This window comes from Eretmochelys imbricata, chromosome 4, assembly GCF_965152235.1.
Source record: "Eretmochelys imbricata isolate rEreImb1 chromosome 4, rEreImb1.hap1, whole genome shotgun sequence".
NCBI lineage: Eukaryota > Metazoa > Chordata > Testudines > Cheloniidae > Eretmochelys > Eretmochelys imbricata.
The window spans coordinates 17,339,582-17,354,272 of record NC_135575.1 but is presented as its reverse complement, the minus strand read 5'-3'; the positions used below and the strand labels follow the sequence as shown (position 1 = coordinate 17,354,272).

Sequence of the window (14,691 nt, the reverse complement as noted above, 5' to 3'; positions counted from 1 at the left end):
GGAAGTGAAGCCATGACAGAGCTTCCCTAAGTCTTTGCTCCCATGTAGGTGGTAGTAAGAAAGCTGACTGTGAGAGGCTGTCTTCTACCACTGCTGTATGCGTGCATATATAGTGACAAGAAGGAATAAATACACATTCTTCACCAAGAGCCTGCATTGTTTTAATCTGCACCTTACACAACACCCACACCCATATTACAGATGGGGGCAAACTAAATTTTTCCTCGGTGCTGGAACTGTTTCTATTAGCATAGGCAAGCACATGCTATGTATGCCAATAGAGTAACATTTCCTAGAGGGAACCTTTGAGTAACTGCAGGTGCTTTCTGTACTGTATCAGGTAGGCCTTTTATTAACACACTGCAAGAGATCTCTTGCTAATTGAGGGTTGCCAATTTTGGTTGGACATATTCTTGGAGATTTCATCACATGACATAGTCTTTAATTAAAAAGATTAATCTCTAATTCCTGGAGAAGCCAGGATAATCCTGGAGGGTTGGCAACCCTAGTCTAACCGCATGAGTTGCATTAGTGAACCCATCCGGTCAAATTCATCCTGTGTAACTCTGCTGCCTTTGATGGAATTTGGTCTATTGACTAGCTCGGAAGATGACTGCAATACTGGGCAAGGAGTGGATGAGGGCTGATGGTGGGAAATGAACTAACCAGTGCATACAAATCACTAGCTACACTCCTGGATTGTTCCTATAACCATAGTCAGACTTTCACTGCATAGGTCTCATTGAAAGAAATGTGGTGTGTTTCTGCTATTCCTGGTGGTGTGTTTGTTTTTTTTTTTTTTTAAAGACAAAAATCCTAAAGCTTAAACATGTGATTTTAAAATGTGGTAGGAGGGGAGTTATACTAAGAAAGAGGATGGTGGAGAGGGGACTGTTGTCACACATTTCCCAAGCAGAAAAAAGAGACCAAATTGGCTTAAGTAGGGAAGGTAGTGCCAAGGGCCTCTTTCCTCAGTGAGTCTCCGCCATCTCCTCCCTTATGTTCCCTCACCCTTATGCTCCAGTCCCACCACTTCCACACCTCCTGCTCACTTGGCCCTCCCTGTTTCCTAACCCATCTGCCACCTGCTCTCCCACTCTCCTCCCATCCCTGCTCTCTGCTGTTTTCTTTCCCTGCCTCCTCCAGCTGGCCACTGGGGTGCATGCACAGTCAGGCCACTCCAGAATGGAGGAGGGCACAGAGGGAAGGATGAGGAACATCACAACACAGAGGTCTGATGCTTCCGCCAAGCAGTGAAAGGAAAACCAAGTCCCTTTTTAACAACATATCCATGAAAGATTGGAATAGAAAAAGCACTCAGTGCTCATAACTCACTTTGTTCACCTTCCCGCACAGTACGCATGACATATATTGCAGCTATAGCTATAAGGTTAGGTAGGATTTAAATATTAAAATCAATCTTTTAATCATCCACTCAACTTTAAGTAATATTTTTTGAGATGCTGATAAAATATCATTTGTTTTTAAATTATTATCTGCATTATTGTAAGGGTGAGTAAGTAGATTTCATGTTTGGGCTGGTAAATTTATATCCACTGTATACAGAATGTTCTGCACATCCATCAGTATGTTTCCACTATTTATCTCCTGTATAAAAACATATATTCTCTGGGCATATAGCCCTCTTATAAGGTATATTATTCCCTATACCCATAGGCATACGTGTCTCCTTGGTAGACATCTATTGATATATCGGTATTCCTCAGGTCCACAGGTAGGGTTTTAGAGCAACAAAGTGGGTGAGATAATATTTTATTGGACGAAAATCCCTCAGTGAGAGAGAAAAACTTTCGATCTTACAGAGAGCTCTTCTTCAGACCTGGGCCATTAACTCACAGTGGCACAGCTAAATACAAGGTGGAACAGATGGATTAGCCTAAGTAGCTAACATGTATTTCAAGGGACCATTCAAGGTGAAGTGGCCTGTTGCAGCTACAACAACACTGCATACATAGGTAGGGTTGGCACGTACAGCACATACATGCTGGTTTACATTTTTCAAAAGTGACTTGTGATTTTGGATGCCAACCTGAGACACCTTAAATGAGCCTGATTTTAAGGGGGCAAGCGCTTGTTACTTTCTGAAAATACCCCCCCTTATTATTGGTTATTATTTGTATCGCAGTAGCACCTAGGAGTCTTGGCCTATGACCCCATTGTACTCGGTGCTAAATTGGGTGGTGTGTAGATATATAATATGCACACTGTATGTATGACCTACATTCCCTTCCCCACCATCTGTGATGTGGCACATGCAAGATGCATGTGTGCCCAATATACCAGGAATACAGGCCTCTCTTTATTGACGTAAATAACACACAACTCCACTATGTACAGCAGCCTATGCTTTCGAAAGTGACTAATGATTTTGGGTGCCCAAAGTGGGGCATCCTGATGGGACCTAGTTTTCATAGCATGGTTCTTGTAAGGTATCTCAAATCACTAGTTTCTTTTGGAAAAAATTAGGGGTGCGCAGTTGGTGTGCGTGTGGGTGTATATATAGGATACATTATGTTAGGGACACATGCATGCATTATATAGATGTCTGTAGGGCATAAATATGTACATATATAGTGTGTATATAGGGGTTACACAGTGTAAAGAACATATGTATGCATTATATAGATGACTAGTGGGCATGTATATATAATGGCATATCTACATATATACCTATGGCCGTGGTTCTCAACCTGTGGCCAAATCAGCACACAGCTACAGCCCATGTGCCATCCTCAGGGCCATACAGGTAATATATATTAGGGTGATCAGCTGTCCCAATTATATAGGGACAGTGCTGATACTCAGGGCTTTGTCTGATATAGGCGCCTATGACCTCTCACCCCATCACGATTTTTCACACTTGCTATGGGGTTGCCCTCCTGATATCTATTGTGTGGCTGTGGCCCACGTAACACAGAAAGAGCGGCATCCGTGGCCCACAATGGTCAGGGGCTGAGAACCTGCGACCTGTGGGGGACACAGTGTTAGGGACAGATGCGTGCCCCCCTCTATAGGGCATAACTAAATACGGGTCTGCGTGGGACCCAGCATAAGGGCCACGTGCGTTATACAGGCGTCTCAGAGCGGTAGCCGGGTTCGTCTGCATCAGTAAAAACAAGGCAGGGGCCCTGGCGGCACCTGAGAGACTAGCCCCTGTGTATCTGGGCACCCCGAGAGCGGATGCCTGACACAGCTGCCCCGGGGGCACAGATACGCTCTCGCACACGCGGCTCTGGAGGTGACACACCCGGCCTGAGCGACGCGGGGCCGCGCTACGCAGCCGGCTACCGGCCGCTGTATTTACATCCCCCCCCCCACCAGCGCCGCGGCCTGGGCGGGAGGGAGGCGCGCCTCAGGCGGGCTGCGCGGGGCGGGGCAGCGCGCGGAGGCGGCGGCCGGCCCTTCTTTCCCCGCCCTGCGGCCCGGGCCGCGGCTCGCTCCCCGCCTTCTTCCCGCCCCTCCCCAGCACGACGCGCGTCGCAGGCCGGGGGCGGCGGCAGCAGCGGCAGCAGCAGCAGGCGGGCCGGCCGGCCGGGCTCCCCTCCCGCTCACGCCGCACAGCGAGCCGCCCGCCATGGAGACGTGAGCCCCGCGCCGCCGCCGCCGCTGCCGGCCGCCGCCGCCGAGATGGCCCGGGCGGGAAACTAGCCGCGTGCAGCGCCCGCGCCGCCGGCATGGGGTTCTGATGGGCCGGAGGCTGGCCCGCCCCGACCGGGAACCCGACAGCTCCGCGGGGGAGGTGAGCGCGCGCGCGCGCGCCCGTGTGGCACGCCCCGGGGTCCGTCGTGCCCGCGCGCCCCGGGGCATGTGCCGCCTTTGTCCGGGCGGGGGTCTCCTGCGCTGCGAATAGCACCGGGGGTTGGTGTGAGACGGGTGCGTTGCATGGTGCAAGGGATACTAGGGCAAAGGCCCTTATGGGACACAAACACACCCCTGTGTGCCTGCAGGGTTGAAATAGCTCAGTCACCTTGTGGGGTTTCGTGTGTGCCTTTGTTTGGCTAAGTAACGCGCGCTGCTGCAAACAACTGTGTGTGTGCGTACGTGCAAATTCTGCAGCGTATAACGTGCCTACCGTACTTGCACAATCCGTACATCGTAATGCACGTTTGTGTGTACAGCAGCCTTCTGTATGCTCCAAATGTCCTGGTTTCAATGGCTACAGATGTATAAAATACGCTTCTAATCAGTGTTTGCTAGTGTTATTGTTTACATACACAATACATGCAGTGTGTGTGTGTGGTTTAGTATAGAATAGGCGCTGATATACTTGTAGATACTCCTGCAATATATAGCATTGTTTGCAGATGTACACACAGTGCTGTTTTATATCTTAAACTTTAGTGATACATTTTGTTTTTAATTCCATGTGTAAAATATGGGAACTGTTACATGGAAGTGACTGCATATGTAGATATGTTTTTTGCAATAATCATAGATACATTAATTTTTGTTTATGGCATGTCAAATACAATAAGGAAATTAACTGTGTGTATTTCAGTTTGGGTGCAAGTGTTCACACTTCTATCCTCTGTTTTGGGGAGTAATATTTCTAAATACTGTGTTAGCCCAGTCCTGCAAGCTCCTCCTGCAAGGTGCTTAGAGTTCTCAACTCCTGGAAAAGACTGAGGACACCCAGCACCTGGAATGTACTCTTTATTTGTAGGTCCTCAATCCTGCAACAAGCTCTGTTTTGGAGCACTCCTGCAGCTGCATGGTGCTCCATTGAAGTCATTAGGGCACCTTTGGGGGTTCAGGGGGCTACCTGAGCAGAAGTCATTTCAGGATTTGGGGCCTTAGATGTTCTAAATATTGTTGTCCAAAGGGGCATAATTCCACTTGAATATTTGTTCCCAGTCCTGTAATTTTGCTGCAAATAGTGTATCCAGTGTCTCTTGTACTTTAGCTCCTGTTTTATGGCCATATGGTCAGTTGTCCATAATTCTGTCTGCTGCTTTTGGTTATTGTTGATTATTCTGTATCAAAAGTATGCTTTAAAAAAACGGCCACTGTACTTCATTTCAGACTCTTCTGATCTGACTGCTAAACTTGTGCATGCAGCTCTCTTGGATGTTTTTGTTCTTGTTTTGTTATATCGGTTGCATCGATGGAATGGACCCCTCCCTCCCCATGGAGAGAGTTTTCTTGAAAGAAGACTGAATTACTGATGTTGTTTCATGTAAAACTGTCCCAGAAGGGATGATATAAACAGATAATATTATCTTAGGTTATTTCGTGCAACTGGTTAAAAGAAGTCTCTGCAAAAATTCTCGTGAAAATTTGCCGCCTTGGGCAAAAAAATCCATTCCCCCACTTTTACCCTAATGATGAAAAAATTAATGATGCTTTATTTGCTTGCTTTAAAAAATAATAATTACTTGCCCTAGGCAGGCAGAATTTTGGAAGGCTGATTTAAACAATTGCTTTTTCAGCCGCTGTAGAGTTCATAATGTCCCGTTCCCTGGGTTTCAGAGGGGTAGCCATGTTAGTCTGTATCCCTGGGGTGACAGGCGGCTGCATCTCTGACATAGGCACAGAGTTTTGATTTTTTTTTTTTAAACCCCTTTATCATATTTAAATTGTACAAAGTCTCTCCGGCTACTTGTGGTTTTAGTTTTCCCCTTTTAAGCTTGGCTAATGTTTTCACTGTCATGGTGATGAGTCTGTAGGCTTTTGCAACCTTTAGGTTGATTGCAGTGCTTTGTTTATTATCACCTCAGGGATGTATATATGTGGCACCAAGTTTTGCAACATAGGACTGGTAGAAGTTTAGCTCTCTGAAAGCAGCCCCAAATAAGCCACACCTTATTCCAGATTTGGGGGATTTACTTTGGATCCCTGCTAACAATTAGATTTGCTTTTAAAATTGTTCAGATGCTTTGTGAAGGTAGGTTTCAGAGTAACAGCCGTATTCGCAAAAAGAAAAGGAGGACTTGTGGCACCTTAGAGACTAACCAATTTATTTGAGCATAAGCTTTTGTGAAGGTAGCGCACAGTTCTGTGCCTTGCTCTGACCTGCTGCGTCTGAATGAGCCTGGGGTTAGAACTCTGCAAAGCTAATCTATTGGCTTTTCCCAGTAGGAGTTGAACATTGTGGGGTGTGTGCTTTTAATTGCCCTGCACCCCAAATTTGGAACTTTCTCTTAGCTGGGGTTTGAAAGGCCCCATTAAGAGACTGATCTTAATCTGGCCCTTATATATTCATACAGGTTCTTGCCTTTTGTGTGTTAGGGATGGTGTAATCCACCAACCCAACGCCCCCGGCCTATATACACCCCCAAACACACCAACTGCGCACCCCTAATTTTAAACACCTTCTGAGACATTTGCATGAAATGTTTCTCTGCTAGTATAAATCCATTGGGTCACTTAAATGCCCTTTCCAAAAATATATTGCGCTGTAGCTATTTGAAGGCGTATAGATTGCACTATCTGGGGCTAAATACTGTCCTGTGTCTGTTCCAGCTGCTGGAGGACACCCTGGTGAAGGCCTTCAAGATGGAAAGTCAGAGGGAGGGGAAATGGCACCACAAAACCCCTAGGAGTTCCCTTGTATCCAGGTGGGGTTAATGCTGGCCCCCTGCATAGCAGTGCTGTCTGGGATGGGGTCTGGCCAGGATGGCTTCAGGATATGCATATTAGTGTCTCCCAGCTGCAGCTCCTGCTCATGGAGTTTGGGGTGGGCATTCAAATTTAAAGCAATATCCACCTCCTGACACCTGGTGGGAACCATGAAAGGGGGCTTGTTGCAATAACACCCCCTCTCTTCTTTTGGGGTGAATCCCCATGGGGCCTTGCTGGCAGCTAGAGGTTTAATATTGTAAATACTTAGGGGTAGCAAATGGCTTTTTGGTCTGTGTTTGGACAGCGCCTAGTACAATAGGTTCCTGGTCCATGGCCCTTAGTACTATTGCAATTCACATTATTAATAACTACGTCTCCATTGCAAATATCCACATATCTGGCCTTTGGTTACAAAAGGGCTTTCTGAGGGATAGGGAAGGGTGCAAGTGTAGGGATGGGTTGGTTTGGGTCAGAGTGGCAATGGCTGACAGACTTGGTATATAAGAATCCAGCCCAGATTGGAAGGGACTGAAAGATATTACTAATGGTTGTTAAGTGGCCAAGGTGAAATGAGTTTGGTGGTCGCAGTTCAGCTCACAGCAGACAAGTCTGATTTGAAGTAGGTGCTCAGATCCTATATTGATGAGCATGGTGCAGATGTCTAAGTAGAGCCAGGTCTAGTGGTGGTGTCTTTTGCATTCTCACTGTCCCTTTTGCTAGCAGTATCTGAAGAGGCTAGGGCTGAAATGTGACCTACGCAGCAGGGCTACACTCAGGAAAGTTAAGGCAAGTGAACTAAAGGTGTAAAGTCAGTGCGCATTAAACACTGTGTGGATGCTTTTATTCAGGAGTACGGGGTCTTAATTATCTTTAACTTAATCCTCCTTTGGGACTACTTCGTTATGGCTTGTGCAGAATGTAGCTGCCCTCTTGTGAAGTGGTGGCTCTCATCCAGAGTTTGTCACACCTGTGATCTGTACTGCTTAACCATTGATTCCAAATGCTATTTAAGGTGCAGGTTTTAACCTGTATATCCTTAAATGGGTTGTGTCCTGGCTACCTCAGAGACTCTCTCTCCTTGTTTGATCGCAGCACTCAGCAGCCACGGTATTATCTTCTGAAGTCATTGATGGGGCTGCCAGCTGGGCTGTTTCCGTGAGGGGTTATGACTTTGGAATTCACAAGTCCAAATGTATTGATCTTAAGCTGTTTCTCTAGGCTTGCGTGTTGGGGAAAGTCTTGGGTGTTTTCGTTTGGCATTGTATAGTTCTTAATGATCTATTTTGTACATGTTCCCAGAACTCTGGATTTGATAAATGGACTATAAAGATCCAACTATCTTTTCGCTTCTCAGGGAGCGTTGTGTGAGTATGGGTTGAGGCAATAGAAGAAAACATACAGGTACAAGTGCTGTATCTGTTCTATGAACAAATAACTGGCTTCGGTCTCCAGAGCTGGCAATCTGGCATCTTTAACTAGCACTGCAATGCAATTTACCTGCACGTTTTAATAATATTTTTCATAGCTACTAAAATAACTCAAACTATACAAATAATCTCTTTAAAAAGATATGTTTTAGATACATTTCAGAACTCTAAACATGCTTTGAGTTTTGGTGCCACTAATTTTGTCTAGACTTTTTTTTTTTTATTTTAATTATAGGATAAACTTTCAAAGGTGTTAATGGCAATGGGGTACCTAACTTCCCTTCATGCCTTTTGGAAAATCTCCCAGGTAATTGTTTTCTTTCCTGTCATCCTCCTGTCTTTGAGGGCTGGGTCTTCAGTGTCCTTTGGTTGCCTGGTTTCCTTGTGTCGTGGCAGTGATGAGAAACAAAAGATGTACTTACTACCACAACGAAGAAATGCTCGGTCAGTGGAACTCAGCAGCTCAGAATCCCCCGTGGGAGATTTCCTTCCACGGAAGAATCCTTCTCTTTGCATGTCTGCACCTAACAGTTCACTGTGGCTCTGGTTACTAATCCTGACCTGGTACCAGACTGGAGTCCTTAAAAGCATGTATCTTTGCAGGTTTAATCCTTTTGGTTTATACTGTATTCAGCTGCTTTTAGAAGCAGAATATTGTGGTGCATAGAGCACTGGAGTGGAACTCAGAAGATGAGGATGCTATTTCTGGGTCTGTCACTGGCCTGCTGTATTACCTTGGGCAAGTCACTTCGCCTCTGCCTGCCTCAGTATTTGTACAGTCTTTGTAAAGTGTTTTGAGGTCTCCTGATGAAGCACTATGCAGGAATTGGGTAGTGGTATTATTTATTAAAGATATTTGACCTGATTTACCTGGCACTTACACGTGTGTAACTCAGGAGTTCATCTGATTAGAGAGGAGAATCAGGCCCATGTATTGATTTCTTTTCTTTTACCTCTGATTTTTAATTCTTGTAGGGAAAGTTCAGTTTCTCCCTTATTTTCTCTGAAACTTCAGGTGCTGCACTGCTTGGATAGAAGGTATTTCAAATAACCCAAACAAACCTAAAACATATAAACCATTTTGCATCGAAGCTGCTACTATTCTGAAGTTCCAAAAAGCTGATGAATATTTTGTCAGAGGTGCTGATCATGAAAACTTCTCTGCTAGATAGCATTTTTACACAAGAAAGTGTTATATTGAAGAAGAAAGTTGGGTACTTTAGAAGTGCACCTTTTATTGGTGGCCTTATTTAGATTTTTTTTTTCCCAAAGCCGTGTGTAAACAGTAGCTAATTAGTAAAATGGAGTTAACAATACTGAAAGAGGAGATGGAAGGTTTTAATGATTTTTCACGAGATCACACACAGCACTGGCAGAGCTGGGATTAGCCCTCAGGAGTTTCTGGCTCTGCTCAGGCCACTAGCTCATGCTTCCCCTTCTGCTCATTGTCAAATTCTGAAGGGCAGCAGAACTGACCAGATGCTTGTAAATTTCACTGGGGGTCTTGGAAGGAAAGAGCAGGGGTAGGAAATGAATTGTGGAGGGCAGCCCTGTTCTTTCTCCCCATTGTCCACCAACCTCAGCAGTGGAGGACTGAGGCTCTGATCCTAAATACCTTTGAGGATCTGGGCCCGAGTCCCTGTTGCTACTGTCATTGGCAAGTAGATTTTTTTTTTTAAGGCCTTGATTATGACCTAATCATCATTCAGTTTATAATAATGTTAAGGTGCTTGTACTGTTCTTAAACTGCTTTTAGTCCCGTGCAAGGATTGTTTTGGGGAGATTGAATACATTTTTCTAGTTGTCAAGGTTTTGGATGTGGTGCTCTCTCCTAACATTTCCACTGTACTAAGTGTTCAACCCGTTGCTAAAAATTCTACAGAGGGGGAAACGTCAGTGTCCGTTTGGGGTTTGCAAAGATAAGTGTGGCTTTTTTTATAAATACACGGAAAAGGGAAATTCGTGTTAAGTTTACAGAATTTTTATATGATGTCAGAATAATTCCCGTAGGTGGAGATCTACAAAATGAATTTTTCAGGGGCAAAAGTAATTGATACCAGGTTTAAACTTTGCTGATTCCTAATAGCTATCCATATCATACTATTTTCTCTGGCTAGAGAATTTACGTACTGATGTTTGAATCATAAAAGTCGTTGCTGAGCATTTGCATTCTGTAGTTTGTTGGGAAGTGCATCACGGGCATGAAGCCTGCTGCAGATTATTAATGGTTGTGCTGTAAGCCAGCGTTTCTCGCATGCGGCCACCAGGGGGCTTTTCTTGCGGCCACAGCCTCGTGGACTGTGATGGGGGGGAAAAACCAGTGGTCCCTCTCCCATGGCTGCTAGCAGGGGTTGGGCTTGGCCCCCCTCCAGAGAGACGGAAGCTGGTGGAGCAGGCAGCTGGTAAATGCTTCACTTTCCTGGGTGGATCTCTGGCTTTGGGCTTCAGCCCTGGAGTGGCGGGGGTGGGTGGGCAGGCTTTGGCTGCAAGACTTTGGGCTCCATCCATGCAGTGGCAGGCTCTGGTTCCAGGCTTCAGCCACAGGCCTTACTCTCTTCCCCCCCCTTCCCCATCATCTCTGGCCCCTGAAGCCTTCCTGCCCACCTTCCTGTCTAGGGTTTGATTTGCCCTCAGGCTTACTGGGGCTTAGTAAGTCTGCTGTGAAGAGTGATATTAACAAACATACATAATATCACTTTTTACAGCAACAGACTTGCTAGCTAGCAAGCCTTAAAAAACAAAAAAGCAAAAGAAACAACAACAAAGAGAAGAATGTGCAAAGCGTCTTATTTGTGTTTCTATTCTGTTTAGGTCCAGTAAAGAATAGACAACTGTACATTATTTTTATTACTGAGTCTGCAAAAACAAATTCCTACATGAATAAATTACAATGTCTTGGACATGTGTATGTGCATGTTTATTTGTTTTTCCTAAAGTTAATTAAATATTTTAGGAAAAATTGTCAGCGCGGCCACCAGTAAGACTTTGTGGCCACACTCTGAGGCCACCAAAAATTTTGTTGAGAACCCTCATGGTTGGAAAAACTTTTTATAGTTATACCTGTAAGTGCTAAACTTTGATCTCTGTCCCACCATTCAAATTCCAGAAGAATAATACTAGTCATTTATATTCTAGGATTTATAAATACAATCTGGTTGGATGAAACATGGTCGCATGTTCTAAAAGTCCCCTTGACTTGATCATTGCAGACAATTTAGCTTTGTAATACTGGGTTGTCTTTGGTTGAAGGCAAAATAATGAGTGTCTAGGCCACACCTGCCTGCTTACAGGGTTTGAAGGATTTTTTAGGCCCTCCCTCAGGAGTTTCGGTGGGGCCAGAGATGTCAGAGCCATAAGTGCTGTAACCGTGTAACTGGCTCTGAATGGAATAGAGGGTGAATTGAAAATTCAGGCAGGCCACAAAGAAGGCATTCTTGAGCTCCATAGACATCTAGTTTCACTGAAGTTAAGAGAGGTTTTTTCAAATATCAATTAAAAAATGTCTGTTTTTTCAAATGATAAAACCCGTGGTTAGAGGTGGATCAGATGGGAAGAAAATCTCAGGCTTCTCAAGTCTCTTGTTTTCCTGTGTGTTCACTAACTGCAGATGTTATTGATGTGCTGTCTTACTAACCATAATGGAAAGCTGCAGTTGGTAACAGTATGCAATAAACTGGTTTAAAAGCTCACTCATGAGTAACATGTTACGGCAAATAGTCAGTTTTGCTCATCAGTCTAGAGATCAGATGTTTCTTTTCTTTAACTTGATAAGGGAGGTGCTGAATTAAACCATTTGCCAGAGGTTCTGTGCCATGGTGACATTATTTTTGCCTTTGTACCACAAGCCAAATTCTCTGCTGATGTAACTGTTGACTTCAGTGGAGTTACACCAGCTGAGAACTTGGTCCCAAGAATCTTGAGGCTTTACTTTCATAATACAGTTTGAATTTTAAGTGCTCAGATTGTTCTCTGTAAGTACTACCGTCCAGCTGATGGTCGCTGTTCTTGAAGGATCAAACTACTATAAACAAGTTCACCATCAGCTGTAGCTTGTTCTTTATTGGTGAAACAAAACGGGAAGCACACAAACATTTGGAACAGAGAACTGCACGTACTGCTGTAACTGAGTGTATGGGAACAAATGGCGACTTCAGACTAAACATTTGCAAAGGAAGCAGAAGGGGAACTCCAAGACGCAAAGGCTGGCACTCCCCAAATCTGCAGATGTCAAGGTTCCTCCCCCACTCTGAACTCTAGGGTACAGATGTGGGGACCTGCATGAAAAACCTCCTAAGCTTATCTTTACCAGCTTAGGTCAAAACTTCCCCCAAGGTACAAAATATTCCACCCGTTGTCCTTGGACTGGCCGCTACCACCACCAAACTAATACTGGTTACTGGGGAAGAGCTGTTTGGACGCGTCCTTCCCCCCAAAATACTTCCCAAAACCTTGCACCCCACTTCCTGGACAAGGTTTGGTAAAAAGCCTCACCAATTTGCCTAGGTGACTACAGACCCAGACCCTTGGATCTTAAGAACAATGAATAATCCTCCCAACACTTGCACCCCCCCCTTTCCTGGGAAATGTTGGATAAAAAGCCTCACCAATTTGCATAGGTGACCACAGACCCAAACCCTTGGATCTGAGAACAATGAAAAAGCATTCAGTTTTTTACAAGAAGACTTTTAATAAAAAATAGAAGTAAATAGAAATAAAGAAATCCCCCCTGTAAAATCAGGATGGTAGATATCTTACAGGGTAATTAGATTCAAAAACATAGAGAACCCCTCTAGGCAAAACCTTAAGTTACAAAAAAGATACACAGACAGAAATAGTTATTCTATTCAGCACAGTTCTTTTCTCAGCCATTTAAAGAAATCATAATCTAACACATACCTAGCCAGATTACTTACTAAAAGTTCTAAGACTCCATTCCTGGTCTATCCCCGGCCAAGAAGACTACAGACAGACACACACCCTTTGTTTCTCTCCCTCCTCCCAGCTTTTGAAAGTATCTTGTCTCCTCATTGGTCATTTTGGTCAGGTGCCAGCGAGGTTACCTTTAGCTTCTTAACCCTTTACAGGTGAGAGGAGCTTTCCCCTGGCCAGGAGGGATTTCTAAGGGGTTTACCCTTCCCTTTATATTTATGACAGCAGAGTTTATCCCCAGAATGCCCACGCCACAGCTCAGAGGAGGTAGAATAGTCCATGTGTTTTAATACTTACTCTGATCCATTGGTGGCTTCATGAGACCTTCCCAGCTTGAGTTACTTGCGCTTCTGACATGAGTAACCTGTGCAGATGCCCCAGGACCAACCAGCACAGGAGGGCCATCTTAACACTGAAATTTGCACCAATTTGGCAGGTGTTTGCAGAGAAGAGCCAGAACTGTGCTTGTACAGTCCTGTATTAGTGGACACTTGGAATTGTATAATTTACATTCTCTAATTGGCATCTTGGAGAGAAGGGGTTCTTAAATTGGGGGTCGGAACCTATCAGGGGGTCACGAGGTTGTTACATGGAGGGTTGTGAGCTGTCAACCTCCACCCCAACCCCGCTTTGCCTCCAGCATTTATAATGGTGTTAAATATGTAAAAAAGTATTCTTAATTTGTAAGGGGGGTTGCACTCAGAGGCTTGCTATGTGAAAGGGATCACCCATTTTAAAAAAAAAAAAAAGGTTTGAGAACCACTGGTCTAGACAGAGAACACATGATCCTTGCAGACGATTTAACTTTGCAATACTGGGTTGTCTTTAGTTAATGATGAGGAGAGCATGGTACCCTCAGAGCCTAAGAATGCTGTTCTACATCTTCTGTACCCTATCTCCTACTTGATCTGTTGTTCCAAAAGTGGCTTATTTCTCATTTCCTTATAATTGTCTCCTCTTAGTGCCTTAAACTGCACGCACAAGTTAGCAGTAATCTCTGATAGCTATCTCTGAAGGTGTTCTGAGTGTGCACTGTGAAATATCGGACTCACTACATGTTTAGTTTTGTTTTTAATAAATGGCTGGTGGTGATTGCTTTCTCTTAACATCCTGTTCGCAGTTGTCAAGGGGAACCAAATTATTGTAATTGCTCTGTGTGTGCGTGTGGGTGTTAGAGAAACAACATAATTGGTCAGAAATAAGACTTAAGAACAGTAATTTTTTTACCCAATTTTGTTTTGTCGCTGTTCAATTATATTAATGACTGGCTAGACCTGCAAAAAAATGGAGCTGTTGCTCAATCTGTTCCATGTGTATCTAGCTGCAGCTGTATTGCACTCCTCTTGTTTGGATGGTTGTATTGTAAAGCAATGCAGAGTATTTTTGTTTCTGAATGTGTAACAAACAAACATCAAAAACTAGCATTTTATGAATGTGAAAGCCAGTGATCCTTATTCTAAATATACTACCCAATCTTTGCGGGTTTGATTCTCCTTACATCTACATCAGTGTAAATCAGAAGTAACGTAAGTGAAGTCAGTGAGTTAGATTCGTGTCACTGAGAGGTGACTTGGACTCTGCGTCTGCTGCATTAGCATGTTTGTAACGAGGGGAGCAAAGAGCCATTTCATAATGCTGTGTGGTGATGTTTTAACTTAGGCACTCTGTGCTTTAGCATGTACAGAAGGTGTATGCTGTCCCTAGTCGTAATGAGCCACATGTTAAACCGGTGCAGCTGTTGTCTTGAGACTGA

The 14,691-nt window shown here is 44.4% G+C and overlaps 1 protein-coding gene across 1 annotated transcript in view; it reads left to right on the top strand.

Annotated features, from left to right (window-relative positions):
- The first annotated feature begins 3,505 nt into the window (after positions 1 to 3,505).
- The window catches only part of CCNI (cyclin I), a 52,317-nt gene continuing 41,131 nt past the window's right edge, over positions 3,506 to 14,691 (top strand). Inside the window, exon 1 of the mRNA XM_077814915.1 lies at positions 3,506 to 3,760. The gene's annotated coding sequence lies outside the window, so the exon portion shown is untranslated. The remainder of the gene's footprint in view (positions 3,761 to 14,691) is intronic.